At 46.4% G+C, this 21975-nt stretch overlaps 1 protein-coding gene across 1 annotated transcript in view; it reads right to left on the bottom strand.

Moving 5' to 3' along the window:
• Window positions 1-21975, bottom strand: part of ADCY3 (adenylate cyclase 3) — an 83322-nt gene that overhangs the window by 21773 nt on the left and 39574 nt on the right. The gene's annotated exons all lie outside the window — the stretch shown is intronic.

Here is a 21975-nt window from a genome sequence, read left to right on the forward strand (position 1 = left end):
CCCCCCCACCCTCGGACTCTGCCCCAAACTCTGTCTCCCCAAAAAAGACTCTCTGGGCTCCCTGGGAGCCTTGGGGACATCAGGATACAATCTAGTCCTGTGCGGTGGCCGCTCCTAGCACAGCCTGGGCTCTAGGATTGTCAACCAGGGCCAGACAAAGGCAGCAGCTGAAACACAAAGCTTTGCAGCTCTGATGCCCCAAACCCGGGTGCCTTGAAGACAACAGAGTGAGGAGGTCGGGGCTCATCTCTGGGGAGTGCCACGGGGGAAACTGTCACATTTTGCATCATATGCTTCTGTAGCTTTTTGCAAGAGAATAGATGAGTTCTGAAAGCAGATCATCATTCAACGTCAAATTGTCAAATAATAAGAAAGAGGCTGTGTTGTAAATTATGGCTACTGATCTTCGTGTGCCGTGTGAGGCAACCTCATGGTCAACCAGAAACGGTTAAGCAGGCAGAGTCTACTTTAAGGTAGAGTCTGATAAGGGGCCTCCCAACTGGCACTGGTGGTAAAGAACCTGCCTGCCAATGCAGGAGACGTAAGAGACGTGAGGTTGATCTCTGAGTCAGGAAGATCCCCTGGAGGAGAGCATGGCAACCCACTCCAGTATTCCTGCCTGGAGAATTCCATGGCAGGGCCTACCTTAAGTCACTCCGATAAAACAGGTCTTAAATAAGAAGTAGGCATAGTGTACACAGAAGAAGGGACAATTTGTTAGATGAGAAAAAATGCAGCAAAGGGACTTGACAGAAAAGAACATTCTAGAAGGTGGAGGGCAGGAGCAGGAAAGCGGCTGAGTGGGCAGTGAAGGAGGGACTAGGCCCATGTCACAACCGCAGGAGTTTTGTGCCGGCCAGGCTCTGCTCTCCTCCTCCCACCACCTTCCACATCTGATTTCACATCCCCAGATGGCTCCCACAGTGCTCTGCTCTGTGGTCCCAAGGCCTCCTCCATGTGACCCACTTGCTTTCATGGCCCCGACTCCCCGACTTCCCTAGTGGCCCCTCCCAGTAGACAAGCTGGACACCATCTGCTTTTTTCTGCATGCCTCCCTGCCCTCTGCTCTGGTGTCACTCTTTCTAGAACACCCTTCCTCACCGACCTGCCACCTCCCCAGAGCCCCCAGCCCCTGGCCAGGTGTGTTCACCCTGCTCCTCACTTATACCCACTTTACCAGCATCTTTGCTGATGCTGACCTTGTTTGCCCTTACATTTCAGAGATTCTAAACCCATTCCTGGGTCCTGGCCTCTTTTAAGACTGTGTGATGCTAACGATGGATCTTTCTGATAAATCCTCACACACATAGAAGGTTCCTGACAGTCACTCTCAGAGTCCAGGTAAAACTCCAGCATTTCCTCCACGTCTCCTTGGAGGAGGGAGAAGCTGGGATCCAAGTGCACTTGCCAGGTGGGTCTCACAGAGGGCGCAGGCGTGGACAGGACAGGAGCCACCCAGGGCAGTCTCAGGGGCCCAGAGCAGAGAGATATGGCTTGGCCTCCCCAGCAGAGAGGCAGAGCCCCACCCTGCTCTTCCTAAGATAGCAGTTGCTATATGTTTTGAGAGTCATAAGAATGTTCCAAGCCTCTGACCCATTAATGGCTTCTCTGGGAATTTATCCAACAGAAATAATCCGAAAGAAATAAAAAGATTTATGTGCAAGAAGAACCTCACTGCAGCATCACTTACACTTGTAGAAAAAACTCTAAGCAGCCCAAATGTCCAGAAAATGGCTCATTAGATTGTGACACATCCTCTGGATGGAAGATTACGAAACTTTAAAAATGACCTTGATGAAAACTGTTACAAGGAAAGAAAGAGAAGCAAGACACAGAACTGTATTCTGTGAAGGTGACGCTGGATACACGTGCATCTTAATAACAGCAGAAGGATATATGCCAGACAGAAACGGGCGATTCAATGCAGGAGATCTAATTAGGAGAAAATTCCAGATGTTTTTCGAAACTGCTAAATGGTGTCATCTAGAGAAGGAGGTGGCAACCCACTCCAGTATTTTTGCCTGGAGAATTCCACAGACAGAGGAGCCTGGCAGGCTACGAGCCCACGGGGTTGCCAAGAGTCAGACACGACTGAGCAACTAACCCACCTCCATATGGCGTCATACTGCTGCGGCTTTTTTAAATTACGTTTTAAACTGGAAATAAACACAAAACTTCCTGTTGCCTCCAGCTGTGACCTGACCCCAGCTTGTCTATAGCTACCACGGTTTTCTTCGAAAAGGACAATCCCGGCAAGGCCACTGAGCTAGCTCCAGACTCCTGTGTCTGCTCGGGTCTAACCTGAGAAAGAAGACCGACGGCCAGGCACGAAACAAACGGGAGACCGCAGCCTCGCAGCAAAGGGAGGAGGGAGGAGGCGGTAGCCCTCCCTTAGGAGCCGTGAGACAGAAGCAGCTCTCTGGGCTGCCTTCTTTCTGCAGTTCTCAGAAGACAGCACCTTGCCTGGCGAATGGACGCTATTGACCAATATCACAGCTGTCCCTCTTCTTCCCTAAAACCTTCCTGCGTACCCTGTATTTTCACAAACGTGTAAACAGCCTCCATTCTGCAGGTGCCCGAATCAAGGTGTGGAGGGTTAGTGATTTGTTCCAGTTCCTTGGGCCTCATGGAAGATCCAGAACTTGAACCCAGGGCTCTTTGACTGATGGAATCAGGGGCTTCTTCTTCTTACCCAAAGGATGCAGTTTTCTCACACTAACTCTCTCACCTGCATCAGACGTTGTTCTGCTATGAATGTGAAGTGCCCAAATCTTATCTAGTAAGGAGCTCACCTGGGAGTGAGCCCACCAGAACATTCTGTGGGCCCCAGTCCCCATGGTGCTATGTGGGAGAGTGGGTCCTCTGTGGGCGCCTCAGCATGGTGGCCTGGGGCACACCAGACCGCAGCTGGACTCCTCCTGATGGTCAGCAGAGGAGGAGGAGGAGGGTGCTGCTGAAGTGGGTGCAGGAGAGGCCTGGGCTCAGTCCTGGGCAGGCCTCACCCCATCTTCCCCATGGGCTGAGGGGAGGAGGAGAAAGGGGCCAATGCTATGAGCTCGGCCTCAGTGACTGACAGTTGGCTCTGAATGTAACCAACAATGAGGGCCCTGGGATACTGGGTTACCCCAAAGTTGTGAGAGATATCAGCTCCAGCAGCTCCAGAGGGGCTCACTTAGAAGGGGTGCCAGCAGGACTCCCCTACAGAGCAGGTGCAGTGAGCTGCCACTGGACTGACCACAAAGGGCCCAAGGTGCCCGGTTACTTCTGGAAGTACTCGACACTGCCAGGAAGAGCAGCAACCTCTGGTGAGTCCTTGGGTGCCTAGGCTTTAGAAGGTCCCCTGGTTCAGCTAAGCCCACCTCATGAGACCCAAGTCTTCATGACCCCGAGTCTGGCCTGCAGATGGGGGCCTGAGGCTCACCCAGCCCAGGACCCTCAGCTGACTGGGGACCACACTGAAGTTTGTAAGCACCACTTTAGAAGCATTTGAGAAGGATCGGAAGGAAAGGAAACTGAGGGGAAAGGCACAGCCATGATTATGTAGTGAGGAGGGGCTTACTGGTATACCAAGAAAAAGATCGTGCTGCTTAGGTCACTGCTAGAGACCCTGGCCTCCAAGGCCATGCTCAAGCAGCAGGCAAAACCTTCAACCAAGACCTGAGGATTAGAAAGAACACTTAAAACCCAGAGGACAAGGCAGCAATGAGATTCAAGTCACCTCCAGAAACTTGGACTGTATGAACAAAGATGCAGAGGTCCAGCCCTCACCCAGGCTCCTCTAAGAAAGACAAAATCCACTGATGATCACAGTCCCAAAGAACTGGGAGTAGAACAGGAAGATGTGATCAGAGTTTATCAGGAACAAAGAGAAGGCACAGAGGGAGGGTGTTCAACAATTTGGATGATCTTTTCATCTAAGTTTTCTTCTCCTTTAACCCTTTTTAATTTTTTAAATTAGTTTTTTGTAACATTTTCAAAACCAAATTGAAACTATCACCTCCACATCTTTAAAACTCCTGGCATTTTGAATTCTAACACTCAGCATTCATTATCAGGTGAATTTCTATGATCCACTCCAGACCCCTTCCTATCATCCCTCCTTTTATAAAAAATGACGTGTGTGCAGAGGCCACTTTTCTCAGGACTGTGCCTTTCCAGGCTGGTGGTGTCCAGAAAAGTTCTGGCAAGAGCCTGCTGGACATTTGCCAGAAACTAGACTGTGGGAAAAGGACATTTCCGTACCTTAAAGCTACTTTAAAAATCTGATGGTCTAGACCAAAAGTAGGGATTGAAGTTGGAGGTTGAAGACAGATGTGAAGATAATAGTGACTAACTACACAGCAGGCTTTGCTAAAGAGACAAATCATTTTAAAGGTTTAAAAATCTTATTGGAAGGAAGAAGAGTAGCTGAAGCGGGTAGAACAACAACAACAAAAAAATCACTGAGTTGGGGTCAAGCTTCTAAGGCTCCTGTGACCCAGGGCATACACTGCCCCTTTGGCCTTGATTGCTCATCTGTAAAATGGGTTCTCTCTTTCTCTGTTCAAAGTGGAAATGCTTCCAGAAAGAAAACTTCAGAAGACACATAGGATGTATTTATGGAATATCTGGATGGGACATCACAGGACAATTGGTTACTCCCTAGTGGTCTGGTATAATGTACAGAATGAAGTTCAAAGTGGGTAAATGTAATAACCAACTACAAGAGAATAGAACTGGGGAGGCACAGTGTATCAACACGGGGAAAGTCTAGCCATTTGAGATGCTATTAGATCTTAAATGAATCCACAGCGTAAAATGGTGCCTACACAAGTCCCTTGGCCCTTAAGAGATGTTAAGGTCCTGAAAGAGGAGGTGGTGGAGCTGCTGGGTCCTCCCCCCAACAAAGAAACAGATCACCTGGGCCATGGTCAGCAAGTGACCGTGAGGTGAGGGCGCTGGCGTTGGGGCACCTGAGGGTGGGCGGGGGGTGGGATGGGGGACTGGGAATCAGCTCAGGAAAGGGAAGGTCCTGCAGCCTCACAGAGAATGAAAGTCCAAGGAAAGCTATTGTGTAGAAAAGGGATGCGCTTGCTCTGAAGGCCTCAAAGGGAAGACTGCAGCAAATAGACTATTGCTTCCAGCGGAGGCAGAATGTTCTAAAAGTAAAAGGAGTTCAAATAAAGAATGTGCTGCCACGAGAGGTGGTGATCTCTCATCCTCAAATGCCATGTGAGAAGGCTGCAAGAGGGGGCAACCACCAATGGAGGACTGGCCAGCAGATGGGGATTCAGGGACCCAGAGGCTGTGACGTGGTTCCACATGAAGAAAGAAGGTGGGTGAAGAGCCTCCCGTAGCCCCTGTCCAGCCCTCAAGCTTTGATGATCATCCTGAAAATACACAGCAACGAAAGGCAAGGCCCTGACCCTCTGGGCAAAGAACCAAACGAGGTCCAGAAAGAGAAAGAAAGTCTCTGGTAGGCCTTATGAGTAGAGCAGAAGTCTGACCCTGTGAGTCGAGGAGAAGGACCCAGGCCCACTCCAGGGGCTGGGGCTGGGTGAGCAGACCCAGGTGGGGTGGGGGTCCTGGTCCCTGGGAGAAGAGACCACAGTGACCCCAGGCAGGATGATCGGCCTCCTGAGCTGTGGTCTCCTCATCTGGTCACGTGCTGAGCTGCTCAGATGAGCCCTGGACACAGCACTGTAAGCACAGCCTCGGCCAGGCTTGGGGAAGGGACAGACCAAGCCCCCTTCTCCTTAGTGGGACTCATGCCAGGTCTCACCTTCCTGCCGCCCTGGGATTGAGACAGAGGAGGGGGCCAGCACTGCTCCCAGGGGCCCCGAGTGGTTACAGCTGATACTCCGATGAGGCAGATTCACGAGTTAATTACAGCAGCGTGGCCACCAGGGACTGGGATAAATGAGCTTGGCTGATGAGAAGCTAAGTTTCTACAACATCCTCGTGGAAGGGACAGAGGGAGGGAGACGGGTTAACTCTGGTGAGACCGACAGTGCCCAGGTGGTTGGCGCGTGTGCCTGTGTGTAGTGTCTGTATGAAGTAAGCGTGTTAGTTCTGCTTATCTAGTGAAAGGATGTGTGTGTTCTTATGTGTACACACGCACACGCACACACACACACGTCACTACAATGGGCTGGGAGAAGACCCACAGCAGTCTGCAAACATGTCTGTTCTGGTCCTCATTTATCCACATTCTTGGAGTTTCCAGGCCACTTAGAAGCCAAAAGGTCACTAGCCCCCAGCGGGTGCCCATCTTGGTCTGACTACCTGAGCAAAGGAGGCAGAAGGAGAAGGAAACACCGAGTAGGAACCTGGCCTGTTAGCCCGGGGAGGTCAGGGCCCAAACAGCACCTGACCTGACGAGAGGACACGGGACCACATCACGTAATCTGGACAGTCTGCCATTTGAGTGTGAACAGACAGCCACCATTTAGACCCAGGGGGCCCACATGTGCTGCCTCATCCCAAAGACAAGGTCATGACTGAGGTCAAAGAACAGTCACTGGTTGCCTAGGCAGACCCCTGAGCTACATGCTGTGAAGGTCAATGGTGAACGGTATTCCCAGGAACTCAGGGGAACAAGGCCGTCAAGTTGCATGCTGACTGGCTGGTCTCACAGGGCAGGAGTGCTTTGCTGTCTTCAGGCAAAAGCTGGGAGAGAGCAGAGAACGGAGAGGCTGCATAACTCAAAACCCAGCGTATCTTTAAACAAGACCTTCTGGGGCGAGACGGGCTCCAAGCCAGCAGCCCAGGATCTCCCAGAAAGACGAACTCCACACCCAACCTCAGAGTTGAGAGAACAGCCCAGAAACCGTACAGACCGAGGGTCAGTCCCCACCCCTACCTTGCTAGAGGGGAGAGCGGGTGCGGAGCAGGTGGGGCTGACAGTCGCCTGTCTGGGTGCCTGTGCAGTCCCCAGAGACAGGCTACTGCGGGCCAAGGTGACCAGCATCTCAGGAGACAGCCCTTTGGGCCCAAAGATAGCCACCCACGTGGTATCTGGAGCCCTCACCGGACAGCCTGGCACAAAGCAGGTGCTCCTAAGAGGTTTGGTGAGTTAATGAGCTGCCAACCAGGAGCCACGGCTCAAGGGGCAAGGCATCACCCTCCAGAACAGCACTTTCTGCAGTCATGGAAATGTTTGGTAATCTCTGCTGTCCAACGCATAGCCACGAGCCAGCCACACAGAACTCCCGAGCACATGAAATGTAGCTACTGCAGTGAAGGAAGTGATTTTTAATTTAAAAATTTTAAATAATTTTAAACAGTCCCAATGACTGTACACCTCTAGAATGCTACAGCAGCAATTAAGTCCAGCTCACATGCCAACTCTGAGGGACGGAGAGCAGCTGCCCAGAGCACTGTGTTGAGAAGGATGCTGAGGTCACATCTGTGATCAGTGGAGAAGAGTGCTAAGACGCCTGCTGTGCAAGCACAGACCATCTGCTTTCGTCTTGGACCCAGAGCAAACTCAGCGCCTCCAGGCTAAAATCCTTAGAGCCATCTCTGAGCCATCACTCTCCCATATCCCAGTCCACCCTCCAGTACTCTGCCTTCAAAACATATCCAGAATCTTCTGTTCTCCTCATCACTCCATCCTGGTCTGGGCCATTATCCTCTCTCACCAGAATTACTGCAAAGTTTCTAACTGGTCTCCCTGCTTCTACTGCTGTGTCCTCTCCACCAGCAGCCAGACTGATACATTTAAATCCTCCAAAGCAGGGTTCTCCTTAAGGGAAAAGCCAAGGTCTAACAGCCCCATCACCTCTCTGCTGCACCTCCCACCTCTCATCCCCTCAGCTCTGCTCCAGCTGCACTGACTGCCTTGACGTTCTGTGAACATACCTCAGGGCCTTTGCACTTACTGCTCATTTCTCTGATCACTGCATGGCTCGCACCCTCACTGCCTTCAGGTCTCTGCTCAAATCTCATCTTATTAGAAAGCCTTCTCTGGCCCATGACATTAAGCAGCAATCTAGACTCTGTTCTGTTCACAGCTGTATCTCCAGTGTCTAGAAGCATGTTGAAAGTATCTGTGGGATGAATCCTATCTTTGAGACAGTCTGACAATCTTATCCTGTTCCCATTTCATAGACAAAGAAACGGGGGCTCAAAGGGCAGAAGTAATTGGCTCAAGGTCATGCAGCAGGTAAGTGCCCTGGCTTGGATGTGAATGCAAGTCTCACTCTGCACCCCATGCTGTCAGACCTTTCCATTTCCCAAGGCAGTCAGAAATAACAAGTTTTTATATAGAATGTCTACATTTTTAAGTACTGGAAAGTTGTGAAGCTCTGGGCAGGTCAAAGAAAACAGAAACCAACAGAGTGGATGTCGTCTGGGACTACTCGCCTGACCCTCCTAGTTAGTAACTCTCCCGAATAGATAGCCTCACCAGGATGGAGAAGGGGTGGGCCTATTCCCCAGAAGGGTTTTGTTGTGATGATTAAATAATTTAGTAAAAACTCAGCCAACGACTTAGCACAAGAAATTGTTAAAATTTAAAAAAAAAGCACAACTACCCCTATTACTAAACAAAACTTCATCCTTCTAGCCAGATAAAGGTGGGGATGCACCATAACCCTGACCACGCTGGATGCAGACTGTGGACTCTGTGGCTGTGTGCGGAGGAAAACAGTGCTGGGCTATGTGGCCAGGGCTCAGGACCTCCCAGAGCCTGGCAGGGACCCAGCTCAGCGGCCACACAGCCCAGACAGGGGGCTGTCCGCCAGCCTCATGGGCAGTGCCACCCCACCGGCAGGGGCCCTCCCTGGCCTTAGAACAACCTTTCCTCTGAGGGCTCCTTACTTGCATCATCTAACATGCATTTATTTTGCCAAATCCTGGAATGTTAGAATGAAGACCATGCTGTGAAATCCAAGAGGTGAGAGCTGGAACGGAGAGATGCACTAATTCTTACTTCATGTCATGGGAAATTCACCTTCTGGGTTTTCTCAAACCAAGAAGCCTTCAAGGCTAAACTAAAAACACACTCGCGCGTGGTTCTGTGAAGCAGTTAAGGCAGCAGGGATCTCCGGAGGCTGATGCCAGGGGGTTTCCTCTGTGGTTCCTGTCAAGTAGGTGATGGGTTTGCCCCACCCACATCAGCTGCTTATATAACAGGACGTCATCATGTAAAGAGGGAGAGGCAGAGCTGCAGCGGACAGCAGGGTGCATCCTCCTCCTCCGCCCCCATCCCCTACTGGCTCCCCGGAGGCAGGTCCCCAGTCCCAACCTCACTGTTGCCAGGACAACAGTGGGCACTCTGAGGGCTGACACTGGAAGCCAACCCCTAGGCTGGGAGGCAGCGAGCTTCTCACCTCTCTGTCACTCTCACTCCCCTCTCCCCACCAACCGAGGCTGAGATCACTCTGGGCGTTATTCTCACAGCTAAAGGTCTCAAAGGGAACAGGGAGGCCGGCTTGGGCAGAGACATTCAGAAAAAGACAGGAGATGAGTCCCAAGCCTCTCTTGCCTGAGACGTCTGACTTTCATGGTAAATGGGTAAGGCTCCCCTTGGAGACCTGCTCAAGGACAGAAGGTCACCCACCCCAGCAAAGACTCCTGCTCGAAGAAGAAAGGCCATCCCTGGTCACAGGTGACCTGGGCTTTGGGCTGAAGTAGGAGGAGAGGCAGAAAGAAGCAACTGTTGTCTACACATCCCACTAGGAGCTGAGTGGGACGCCCCCAGTGCCCACCCACACTGAATTCCCCAGGACACCACGGAGCAAGGAGATCTGGCCCTGGCCCTCACTGGGGACTGGTGATGATGACTGCTTTTCTGACCCTGGGCTCCCCTGCAGCTTCCTCCTCTGGGAGCGTGGGGACCAAGGGCAGTTCTCCTCCCCCAGTGAGGGCCTGGTTGGCTTCCTAACTGAACGTGATCTGAGGGGAAGTGCAGACCTGCCTGTCCCCATCCTCTCTGCACCCTCCCCCACAGGCTCCTCCAACCACTTCCCAACCCTGGGAAGTGATTCTGAGGATGTGATTCCGAAAGGGTCATCATTCTGCAGTCCGTCCTTGGTGACAGGTGTGCTGGGTGGATTTCCTGGATGCCTGCAGTTGCCAGGTGGCAGCTGGGGCGCTTAGCAACCCTCAAGGTCCCCAACTAAACCCTGGAGCTATGGTCACATGAGAACAAAGAAAAACAACTCCACCCTGTGGTCCCACTGGATGGCCTGAAGTGTCAGATATGTGCTCAGCAATGCAACGAGAGGCCCTCGCCTGCCAGGGCATGCTTGCTCTTAGAGCCTCAAACCCACGAGGCCCTACTCTCCCGGCAGAGGAGGAGACAAGCCGAGTCACTGGAACCCAAGACTCTGTCCCATCTCCTCGTCACCCAGGGGCTCCCTTGTCTCAGCACAGCCTTTTTCACCTCAACAAAAAGGAAAAAGAAAAAAATCCCAGTAAACTTGAAAGCCTGTTCTAGCTGAGAGCCCAATTTAAAAATTGTATTTAAAAAAAAATTTTTTTTTAAAAGAAACCCCTGGATTATGGGAAGTTTTTCTACTTCTCTGTATCTTCAAAATGTATCCAACAACAATAATATTAGTAGTAGACAGTTCAGGGTCTACTATTTCAGTTCAGTTGGTCAGTCGTGTCGACTCTTTGTGACCCCATGGAATGCAGCATGCCAGGCTTCCCTGTCCATCACCAACTCCCGGAGCCTACTCAAACATGTCCATTGCCTCAGTGATGCCATCCAACCATCTCATCCTCTGTCGTCCCCTTCTTTTCCTGCCTTCAATCTTGCCCAGCATCGGATCTTTTCCAATGAGTCGGTTCTTCACATCAGGTGGCCAAAGTATTAGCTAAGTATGCAAAGTATGCAAAGCTTCAGCTTCAGCATCAGTCCTTCCAATGAACATTCAGGACTGATTTCCTATAGGATTGACTGGTTGGATCTCCTTGTAGTCCAAGGGACTCTCAAGAATCTTCTCCAACACCACAGTTTAAAAGTATCAATTCTTTGGCGCTTAGCTTTCTTTATAGGCCAACTCTCGCATTCATACATGACTACTGGAAAAACCATAGCTTTGACCAGACGGACTTTTGTTGGTAAAGTAATGTCTCTGCTTTTTAATATGCTGTCTAGGTTGGTCATAGCTTTTCTTCCAAGGAGCAAGAGTCTTTTAACTTTATGGCTTAGCTCTGTGCTAAATAAACCCTTTACATTTAGCTTCCATAATAAGCATATGAGACAGCGAAAACTTGAATATCTGGTTCTAAACTGCTACATCTGAGAATAAGCTGTGACTTTTATAAGGGTTAACACTTGCAAAACACAGAAGGAGGAAAAAAGACTTGAAGGAATACGCCTCTATCGTATGTTTTCTTTGGACTTGTCTGTTTTGATCAAATATTGTACAATGTATACTGAAAAAGAAAAGAAACTCTTCCAACCTGTGTTCACCTGGCTGTGACTTGACTCAAATAAGAAAACAGTGGGCAACAGCTCACAGGATGCTACCACTGCCTTGGGGCCTGTTCCCTGCAGCTGGGGTTTCCAAACAGACATCTGTGGGGGGAGCTGCAGGAGTTCCAAAACAAAGAAGTCTTTTCTAGATAAACAAGGAAACCTTAAGTGCCTAAGTCCATTCTCATGCATTGCTGAGAGGAGGGTAAATTGTTTGAACTTCTGTGAGACAATTTGGTAATATTTATCAACATTAACTATGTCAGTATGTCAGCAAATTTGGAAAACTCGGCAGTGGCCACAGGACTGGAAAAGGTCAGTTTTCATTTCAATCCCAAAGAAGGGCAATGCCAAAGAATGTCAAACTACTGCACAACTGCACTCATCTCGCATGCTAACAAGATAATGCTCAAAATCCTTCACGCCAGGCTTCAGTAGTACAAGAACTTCCAGATGTACAAGCTGGATTTTAAAAAGGCAGAGGAACCAGAGATCAAATTGCCGACATCTCTTGAATGATACAGAGAAAGCAAGGGAATGCCAGAAAAATATCTACTTCTGCTTCACTGACTACGTTAAAGCCTTTGACTGTGTGGATCACAACAAACGGTGAAAAACTCTTCAAGAGATGGGAATACCAGACCACCTTATCTATCTCCTAAGAAACCTGTATGTGGGTCAAGAAGCAACAGTTAGAACTGGACATGGAACAATGGACTGGTTCAAAATTGGGAAAGGAGTACATCAAGGCTGTAAATTGTCACCCTGCTTATTTAATTTATATATAGAGTACATCAATGTGAAATAGGCTGGATGAATCACAAGTTGGGATCAAGATGACTGGGAGAAATATCAACAACCCCAGATATGCAGATGATACCACTCTAATGGCAGAAAGTGAAGAGGAAGTAAAGAACCTCTTGATGAAAGTGAAAGGAGAGTGAAGAAGTTTATTTAAAACTCAACATACAAAAAACTAAGATCCTCACATCCTGTCCTGTCGCTTAATGGCAAATAGAAGAGTGAAAAGTGGTAACAGTGATAGATTTTAGTTTCTTGGGCTCCAAAATCACTGTGGATAGTGACTGAAGCCATGAAATTAAAAGACGCTTACTCCTTGGAAGAAAAGCTGTGGCAAACCAAGACAGCATATTAAAAAGCAAAGATATCACTTTGCCAACAGAGGTCCATATAGTCAAAGCTATGTTTTTCCAGTAGTCATGTACGGATGTGAGAGTTGGATCATAAAGAAGGCTGAGCACTTAAGAATTGATGCTTTCAAATTGTAGTGCTGGAGAAGACTCTTGAGAGTCCCTTGGACTGCAAGGAGATCAAAGAAAATCCTAAAGAAAATCCAGTCAATCCAGTCAATCCTAAAGAAAAATCCTGAATATTCACTGGAAGAACTGAGGCTGAAGCTCCAATCCTTTGGTTACCTGATGCGAAGAGCCAACTCATTGGAAAAGATGCTGGTGCTGGGAAACACTGAGGGCAGGAGAAGGGGGTGAGAAGATGAGATGCTTAGATAGCATCACCGACTCAATGGACATGAGTTTGAGCAAGCTCCGGGAGATAATGAAGGGAACAAAGAAGCCTGGTGTACTGCAGTCCATAGGGTCTCAAAGAGTTGGACAGGACTTCGTGAATGAACAACAACAGCAACAGCAACAAATCAACATTTAAAATGCACGTGCCTGGTTCCTCAGAATACTAAATACAGAACTACCATATAACCCGCGATTCCACTTGTGTTTATCCCCAAAGGCTTGGAAAGCTGGGACTCAAAGAGATACTTACACACCAACAGTGCACGGAGGCATCATTCACAAGAGCTGAAAGGTGGATCCCATCAACAGATGAATGGATAAACAAAGTGTGTTATATATATATACTGGAATATTATTCAACCTTAAAAAGGAATGAAATTCTGATACATGCTACAACACGGATGAACCCTGAAGACATTATTCGAAGTGAAAGTAGTTACCAAAGGACAAATATTGTAGGATTCTACTTATATGAGGGGGCTTCACAGTGGCTCAGTGGTAAAGAAGCCATCTGCAATGCAGAAGATGTGGGTTCAATCCCTGGGTTGGGAAGATTCCCCTGGAGAAGGAAATGGTAACTCATTCCAGGACTCTTGCCTGGGAAATCCCATGGACAGAGGAGCCTAGTGGGTTGCAGTCCATGGTGTCACAGAAGAGTCAGACATGACTTAGTGACTAAATAAAAACAATAATGTATATGAGGTACCTAGAACAGTCAATTTCATAAAGACGGAAAGTAGAATAGTGATTTCCAGGGGCCAGGGAAGGGGAGGATGAAAATTTAACATTTAATGGGTATAGAACTTCTGTGTGGAATAATGAAAAAGCTCTAGAGGCGAAGAGTGGTGATGGCTGTACAACATTGAGAATGTACTTAATGTCACTGAACTATAAACTTCAAAATGTTTAAGATGGTAAATTCTACCTTATGTATATTTTATTACAGTAAATATACATATATATACATATATATACATGTTCACACATATATGTATACACATATAATTTTTAAAATGCACTGATCAAGCAATTCCACTTCTAGGTTTTTAGCTTTCAGATATATTTATACATATATAATATGGTATCCCTATAAAGATATCTATTATAGTAATGTTTGCAGTAGCATAGAACTGGAAATAACCTAAATGTCTACTTACAGGAGCCCTTTTAAATAAATGATGTTACCTCCACACAATGGAATTCAACACAGTCACAAAAAGCATGAGGCAATGCAATACGGACTTGGAACCCTCTCTAAGGGACTGGGTGAATAGAGAGTGCAGAAGAGTGAACATACCATCTGTGTGTGAAAAGTCTATATAGGCACACCTCAGAGATATTGTGGGTTCAGTTCTAGAACACTGCAATCACATGAATATTGCCATAAAGTGAGTACATGGATTTTTTGGTTTCTCAGTGCATATAAAAGTTATGTTCACACTATACTGAAGTCTATTAAGTGTACAACAGCATATCAAAAAAAATACTTCATTGCTAAAAATTTTTAACTGTCACCTGACTCTTCAACAAGTCATGATCTTTTTGCTGGTGAGGGCCTTACCTTGATGCTGATGGCTGCTAACTGATCAGGGTGGTAGCTGCTGAAGGTTGGGGTGACTGAGGCAATTTCTTAAAATAAGACAATGAAGTCTGCAGCATCAGTTGACTCTTTCATAAATGGTTTTTCCATAGCATGTAAAACTTTCAGAACTGGAGTCAATCCTCTCAAACTGGGCTTCTGTTTTATCAACTAAATTTATGTAATATCCTATTACTAAAGTCTTTGATGTCATTTCAACAATCTTCACAGCATCTTCACCAGGAGTAGAATCTATCAAGAAACCATCTTCTTTGCTCATCCATAAGAAGCCATACTTCATCCATTGGTGTCATCAGTAATCAGTCACATCTTCAGCCTCCAGTTCTAATTCTGTCTCTCTTGCTATTTCTACCATGTCTGCATTATTTCCTTCACTGAAGTCTTGAACCCCTCAGTCATTCATGAAGGTTAGAATCAGCTTCTGTTAATGTTGATATCTTGACTTCTTCCCATGAATCACAAATGTTCATAATGGCATCTAAACTAGGGAATCCTTTCCAGAAAGTTTTCAATTTACTTTGCCCAGATCTATCAGAGGGATCACTCCCTACGGCAGCTATAGCCTTACAAAATACATTTCTTAAATAATGAGACCTGTAAGTTGAAATTATTACTTAAGCCATGGGCAGAAGAATGGATGTTATGTGGGCAGGTATGAAAAAAGCATAATCTTGTCCTTCTTCATCAGAGCTCTTGGGTGACCAGCTGCATTGTTAACGAGCAGTAATATTTTTAAAGGCATCTTTTTTCTAAGCATTAGGTCTAGATGGTGGACTTCAAATATTCAGTAAAAATATGCTGTAAACAGACGTGCTGCCATCCAGGCTTTGTTGTTCCATTTATAGAGCACAGGGAGAAGCGATGTAGCATAATTCTTAAGGGTCCTCGGATGTTCAGAATGGTAAATAAGCATTGGTTTCAACTCCCAAGTCACCAACTGCATTAGCCCCTATCCAGAGAGGCAGCTCATTCTTTGATGCTTGGAGTCAGGCATTGACTTCTCCTGTCTAGCTATGAAAGTCCTAGATGACATCTTCTAATAGAAGGCTACTTCACCTACATTGGAAACCTATAGTTTAATGTAGCCACCTTCATTAATGATCTCAGCTAGAACTTCTGGATAACTTGCTGGATAACTTGGATAACACCAGCATTTGCTGCTTCACCCTCCATTTTTATGATATGGAGATGGCCTCTTCCTTAGACCTCAGAAACCAACCTCTGCTTTTCTTCTGCAGCTTCCTCATCTCTCTCAGCCTTCATAGAACTGTTGAGAGTGAGGGCCTTGCTCTGGATTAGGCTTTGGCTTCAGGGAAGGTTGTGGCTGGTTTCATCTTCTATCCATATCACTAAAACTCTCCATATCAGCCATAAGGCTGTTCTGCTTTCTCAGGAACTTTTCCTTTGCATTCACAACTTGGCTAACTAGTGCAGGAGGCCTAGTTTCTGGCCTGTCTTGGCTTCTGACATGCCTTCCTCACTGCTGCTGCTGCTAAGTCACTTCAGTCGTGTCCAACTCTGTGAGACCCCATAGATGGCAGCCCACAAGGCTCCTCCATCCCTGGGATTCTCCAGGCAAGAACACTGGAGTGGGTTGCCATTTCCTTCTCCAATGCATGAAAGTGAAAAGTGAAAGTGAAGTCGCTCAGTCGTGTCCGACTCTTAGCGACCCCATGGACTGCAGCCCACCAGGCTCCTCCATCCATGGGATCTTCCAGGAAAGAGTACTGGAGTGGGGTGCCATTGCCTTCTCCGCCTTCCTCACTATGCTTAATCATTTCTAGCTTTTGATTTAAAGTGAGAATCATGTGAGTTTTCCTTTCACTTGAAAACTCAGAGGCCACTGTAGGGGCACTGACTGGCCTAGTTTCAATATTGTTGAGTCTCAGAAAATAGGAAGGTCCAAGAAGGGGGAGAGAGACAGGGGAACAGCCAGTCAGTGGAACAGTCAGAATAAATATTATTTATTAAATTTGCCGTATCAGATGGGTGCAGTTCATGGTGCCCCCCAAATAAATACAACAGTTAAAGCAAAAACCCCCAATCACAGATCACCACAGCAAATCTAAAATTAATGAAAAAGTTTGAAATATTGTGAGAGTTACCAAAATGTGACCCAGACACATGAAATGAGCAAATGCTGTTGGGGGAAAAAATGGTGCTGGCAGACTTGCTTGGTGCAGGGTTGCCACAATCTTTCTTTTCCTTTCTTTTTGGACACACCACAGCTTGTGGGATTTAGTTCCCCAACCAGGGATTGAACCTGGGCCCTCTGGTCTGGAAAAGACCCCGATGCTGTGAAAGACTGAAGAAAGGAGGAGAAGGGAGCGACAGAGGATGAAATGATTAGATGGCATCACCAACTCAATGGACATGAATTTGAGCAAACTCCAGGAGAAGTGAAGGACAGAGAAGCCTGGCGTGTTGCAGTCCATGGGGTTGCAAAGAGTAGACCATGAATGAGCAACTGAAAATAACCCTTCAATAAATAAATAATAACAGGAGCAACAGTGTGTCTTATGGCTGGCATTACAATGGAAGCCCAAGGACAAGGGAAAGACTCCTTCAAAGGGAAGAAAGTAAGAATCTGGCAACTTAAAATTCTTTATCTGATTAAAAAGTGGCTTTCAAAATTGAAATAAAAATAAACTCTTCTAGCAATTAAAAATGGGGGAGAATTTAGTGCCAACACACCTACCTGAAAAGCAGTACTACAAGGAATTCCTCAAGAAGGTGGAAGCACAGCAATGAAGAAGTGGAGTATAATCGAGGGTAAAATATGGGCAAACATAGGTAATGACTATTAGCTGTAAAACAATGATAATTGGGTAAGACTGTTTTGTGGGGTTTAAATATATGTTGAATTAAAATACATTATAATCGAATCACTATGTGGTACACCTGAAACTAAGAAAACACTGTAAATCCACCACATCCCAATTTTTTAAAAACCTGAAATAAATAAATAATAATATACATTACAATGGCTAGAAAATATGGGGGAGGGGGAATTAAGTGTTGTGAATCTTTACATTGTGACCAAAGAGGCAAAAATACTTTGGGGTAGATGCAAATGAGTCATAATTGATATTTATCGATCTTATTTCATTTTTGAAAGGCATTTTGATACACATGCTAGGTCAAAAATCAAGTTCCAACAAATTTCACAGGGCTAAAATCATACAGTTCAGTTCAGTTGCTCAGTCGTGTCTGACTCTTTGCAACCTCATGAACCACAGCACGTCAGGCCTCCCTGTCCATCACCAACTGCAGGAGTCTACCCAAACCCATATCCATTGAGTCAGTGATGCCATCCAACCATCTCATCCTCTGTCGTCCCCCTTCTCTTCCTGCCCTCAATCTTTCCCAGCATCAGGGTCTTTTCAAATGAGTCAGCTCTTTGCATCAGGTGGCCAAAGTCATACAGAGCATGTTCATTGACCACAGTCAAATTAACCTAAAAATCAACAATAAAATGATAACTTTTAGGAACTTCCCTGGGGGTACAATGGTTAAGACTCCGTACTCCCAATGCAGGGGGCATCAGTTTGGTCCCTGGTTGGGGAATTATATCCCTCAGGCCACATGGTGTGGCAAAAAAAAAAAAAAGATAACTTTTAAACAGTCCCCAGATATTTGGAAATTAATTAATGTACTCCTAATGGCTTAAAGCTCAACATTCAGAAAACTAAGATCATGGCATCCAGTCCCATCACTTCATGGCAAATAGATGGGGAAACAGTGGAAACAGTGGCAGACTTTATTTTTCTGGGCTCCAAAATCACTGCAGATGGTGACTGCAGCCATGAAATTAAAAGACGCTTACTCCTTGGAAGGAAAGTTATGACCAACCTAGACACCATATTCAAAAGCAGAGACATTACTTTGCCAACAAAGCTCCATCTAGTCAAGGCTATGGTTTTTCCAGTGGTCATGTATGGATGTGAGAGTTGGACTGTGAAGAAAGCTGAGTGACAAAGAATAGATGCTTCTGAATTGTGGTGTTGGAGAAGACTCTTGAGAGTCCCTTGGACTGCAAGGAGATCCAACCAGTCCATTCTAAAGGAGATCAGTCCTGGGTGTCCTTTGGAAAGACTGATGCTAAAGCTGAAACTCCAATACTTTGGCCACCTCATGCGAAGAGTTAACTCATTGGAAAAGACTCTGATGCTGGGAGGGATTGGGGGCAGGAGGAGAAGGGGACAACAGAGGATGAGATGGCTGGATGGCATCACTGACTTGATGGACACGGGTTTGGGTGGACTCCGAGAGTTGGTGATGGACAGGGAGGCCTGGCGTGCTGCATTCATGGGGTCGCAAAGAGTCGGACACGACTGAGCAACTGAACTGACTGAAACAGTTCATGGATCAAAAGCACCTCAATGGATTTAGAAAATATGAATTTTAGAATTTAGAAAACTGAACTAATTGACAACAGAAATATGGCATATTGAAACTTGTGGAATAAAGCTAAAGCAACATAATGAGGGAAATCTACAGCAAAAGTACATGTTTTAGAAAAGAAATGCTGAAAAAATTAGCTTTTTAAGTTCCATTTCAAGAAGATAAAAAATAACACCAAAATTAATCCCAAAGAAAATAGAAGAAAATGACAAAGTTAGAAGTATAAATTAATGAATTATAGAAGTGTACAAAAACCCAAAAAGGTGTTTCATTGAAAAGGCTAAAACGTGAATTAACTTTAGTAAAACAGATTAAGAAAAAATTTAAAAATAGAAAGCACAAATTACCAATATCAGTAATGAAAAAAGAAACACAAATCCCATAGACAATGACATATAGAGATAAAATATAACACACGTAGAGCAACAATTTGAAAACTTAGATGAAATGGATAAGTTCTTGAAAAAACAAAAACTTTCCAAAACCCACACAAAAGGAAATGTACATCCTTACTTTTTAGATGGACCAATCTACTCATAAAGAAAAATTCCAGACCAATAGGGCTTCACAAGTGAATTCTTCTAAACATTAAAAGAGTAACCTAAGAGAGGGAACATTTCTCCAGTAAATAAGTTGGCATAACCATGATACCCAAACCTGTCAAGGACAGAGAAATAAAATTAAAATGGAAAGCAGATCTCATGTACATAGTCACAAAAGTCCTAAAGAAAAACACGAGCAAATGTTAACCCACAGGTGGCAGAACTCCAGTGCTTTTCTCATCCTCAAAGGGATTGACACAGATTATCCCATTTTATCCGCAAATGTGTTATCATCTACACTTCACATATAGGGAAACTGAGACCCAAAAACGGAAAGAACTAGCCCAAGGGCACACTCAGGCTCAAGTCCACTTGATGGACATTTACAGGCACCTGCTGCACCCCAGCAAGGCCTGGGGGTCTGTCCCTCCTCTCCCTTCACCTCCCTGGACTCTCATTCCAGGGCCAGTGTCTGCCCTGCTGCTGCCACGCAGCCTGGGCAGACGGCCAGATACCCTCTGGCTACTCCATAGTGTCCAGGAGGCCTGGAGCACACAGGGGTGGTTCTCTCTGCCAGGCCCCAGGCTCCCTGCACTGACCCTGTCAGGAGCGAGCATACGGCCCGGGCATGAGAAAGCAGGCCTAGTGGCCTGACCGTCACCGCTCCCAGCTTCCCAAGTTACAAAGCACTTCTGTCTGTGTTTCTCATTTGACCCTCAGGGAACCCTCAGCAAGATGATGCTCATCAACATCTCCACTTTGGAGTAGCAATACTCCCACTTTGAAGATGAGGAAAGTGAGGCTTTCCAGGGTGGATAACTTGTCCAAATCATCCACACATGGAATAACAGACCCAGGGTGAGACACAGGGCCTTTCTCACCACCCCAGAAGGCCCCCACCAAGCACCGTGGAACATGATTGAAGATGTCCTGGATTATAAACTCTGAGACTGACAAGATCAACACAGATGAGTATGCTCAAAACTGCACAGACTATATAAAAAAGAACCCTCCAGTCTAGCTGAGTGGTGACACACACATTTTTTTTTTAATGTAGAGAACACAGAGGGATGCCTCCACAGTATGAGAGATCAAATGCAAACAAGAACCAAGACAGTATAGAAGGCAGAAATTAAAGAATGCCTTTGAAGGGGCTCAGTAAAGCCAGTAAAGCAGGATTCTTTAAGTTACAGCCACAGCAGCTCCTCGGTAACAACAGGAAACAGGGCCGAGGAGAAGGGGACAGGTGTGGTGGCCCCTTGTCACCATGGAAGTCAGGATGGTTCCCCTTCTAAAGCCTGTCTTCTGAAAGAGATGAGTCCAAGGCTCAGCTCAGACGCTTCTAGATCTCACTGGTAAACAAAGAGAGAAGGAACACCCCAGGACAGAGGAAGCCAGGACACATCAGCTAAATGAGTCAGTGTGTGCTTTCAAACAGCACTGTCTGGAGAATGTGAGGTTCACCAATGGAACCCCCCGAAACTACTGCCCTGCCCACCTGGGTGGCAGGGTCCATGAAAACAGCAATTTCGGTGAACCTGCTGAGCCCAGAGCAAACAGCACCACCTGAACAGAAAATGACATGGTTCCCAGAGCAGAGAGGCACATATTTTCAACCTACTGAGTTCGTTTATTCAGGGGAAGTCAACCTATGGAGAACAGGAAACTGGTGGATGAAATTTCTGAAGACCTTCAAAAAGCATCTGAGACGAATGCAGACCAAAAACTATTTAAAAGACTGGTACATTGATATGGGAATTACTGCCATAAATCCCACGGATCTTTGTCAAACATCTGGATTGCTGGGGGTGTGGGGTGTGTCAGGATATGTCAATGGTGGCGGTAAGGACAGCTGCACATTGAAGCTTCATGAAGATTAAGGTACTACTTTCCCCAAGTCAAGGGCTGTCCTTTTTCAAAAAAATTAATTAAGCTGCGATTCATGGGGTCGCAAAGAGTCAGACACGACTGAGCGACTGAACTGAACTAAACTGAAGTTGCACCAGCCTAAGTTGCAGCATGCGGGATCTTCAATCTTCGTTGCCATGTGGAATCTTTTATGCAGCACATGAACTCTCAGTTGTGGGATCTAGTTCCCTGACCAGGGACTGAACCCAGGCCCCATGTATTGGGAGTACAAGGTGTTAGCTACCGGATCACCAGGGAAGTCCCAGGGCCTCTCCTTCTTTGCAGAAGTTGTGGAAAGTTTCAACCAAAATTCTATATCCACATGGTAGATTTAGCTGGTGAGTTTATCTTCCTTTCCTTGGCAAGAATACTGGAGTGGATTGCCACGCCCTCCTCCAGGGAATCTTCCTGACACAGGGCTCTAACCTGCATCTCCTGTGGCTCCTGCACTGTAGGCAGATTATTCATTGTTGAGCTACCAGGGAAGCCCATTCTTTCCCCAAACCTATTTAAACTATATTAAAGACGTGCAATGTGCAAGAATGTTATGTATTTGTGTATTAT

The sequence above is a fragment of the Bison bison genome, unplaced genomic scaffold, assembly GCF_000754665.1.
Source record: "Bison bison bison isolate TAMUID 2011002044 unplaced genomic scaffold, Bison_UMD1.0 scf7180017864145, whole genome shotgun sequence".
Classification (NCBI taxonomy): domain Eukaryota; kingdom Metazoa; phylum Chordata; class Mammalia; order Artiodactyla; family Bovidae; genus Bison; species Bison bison.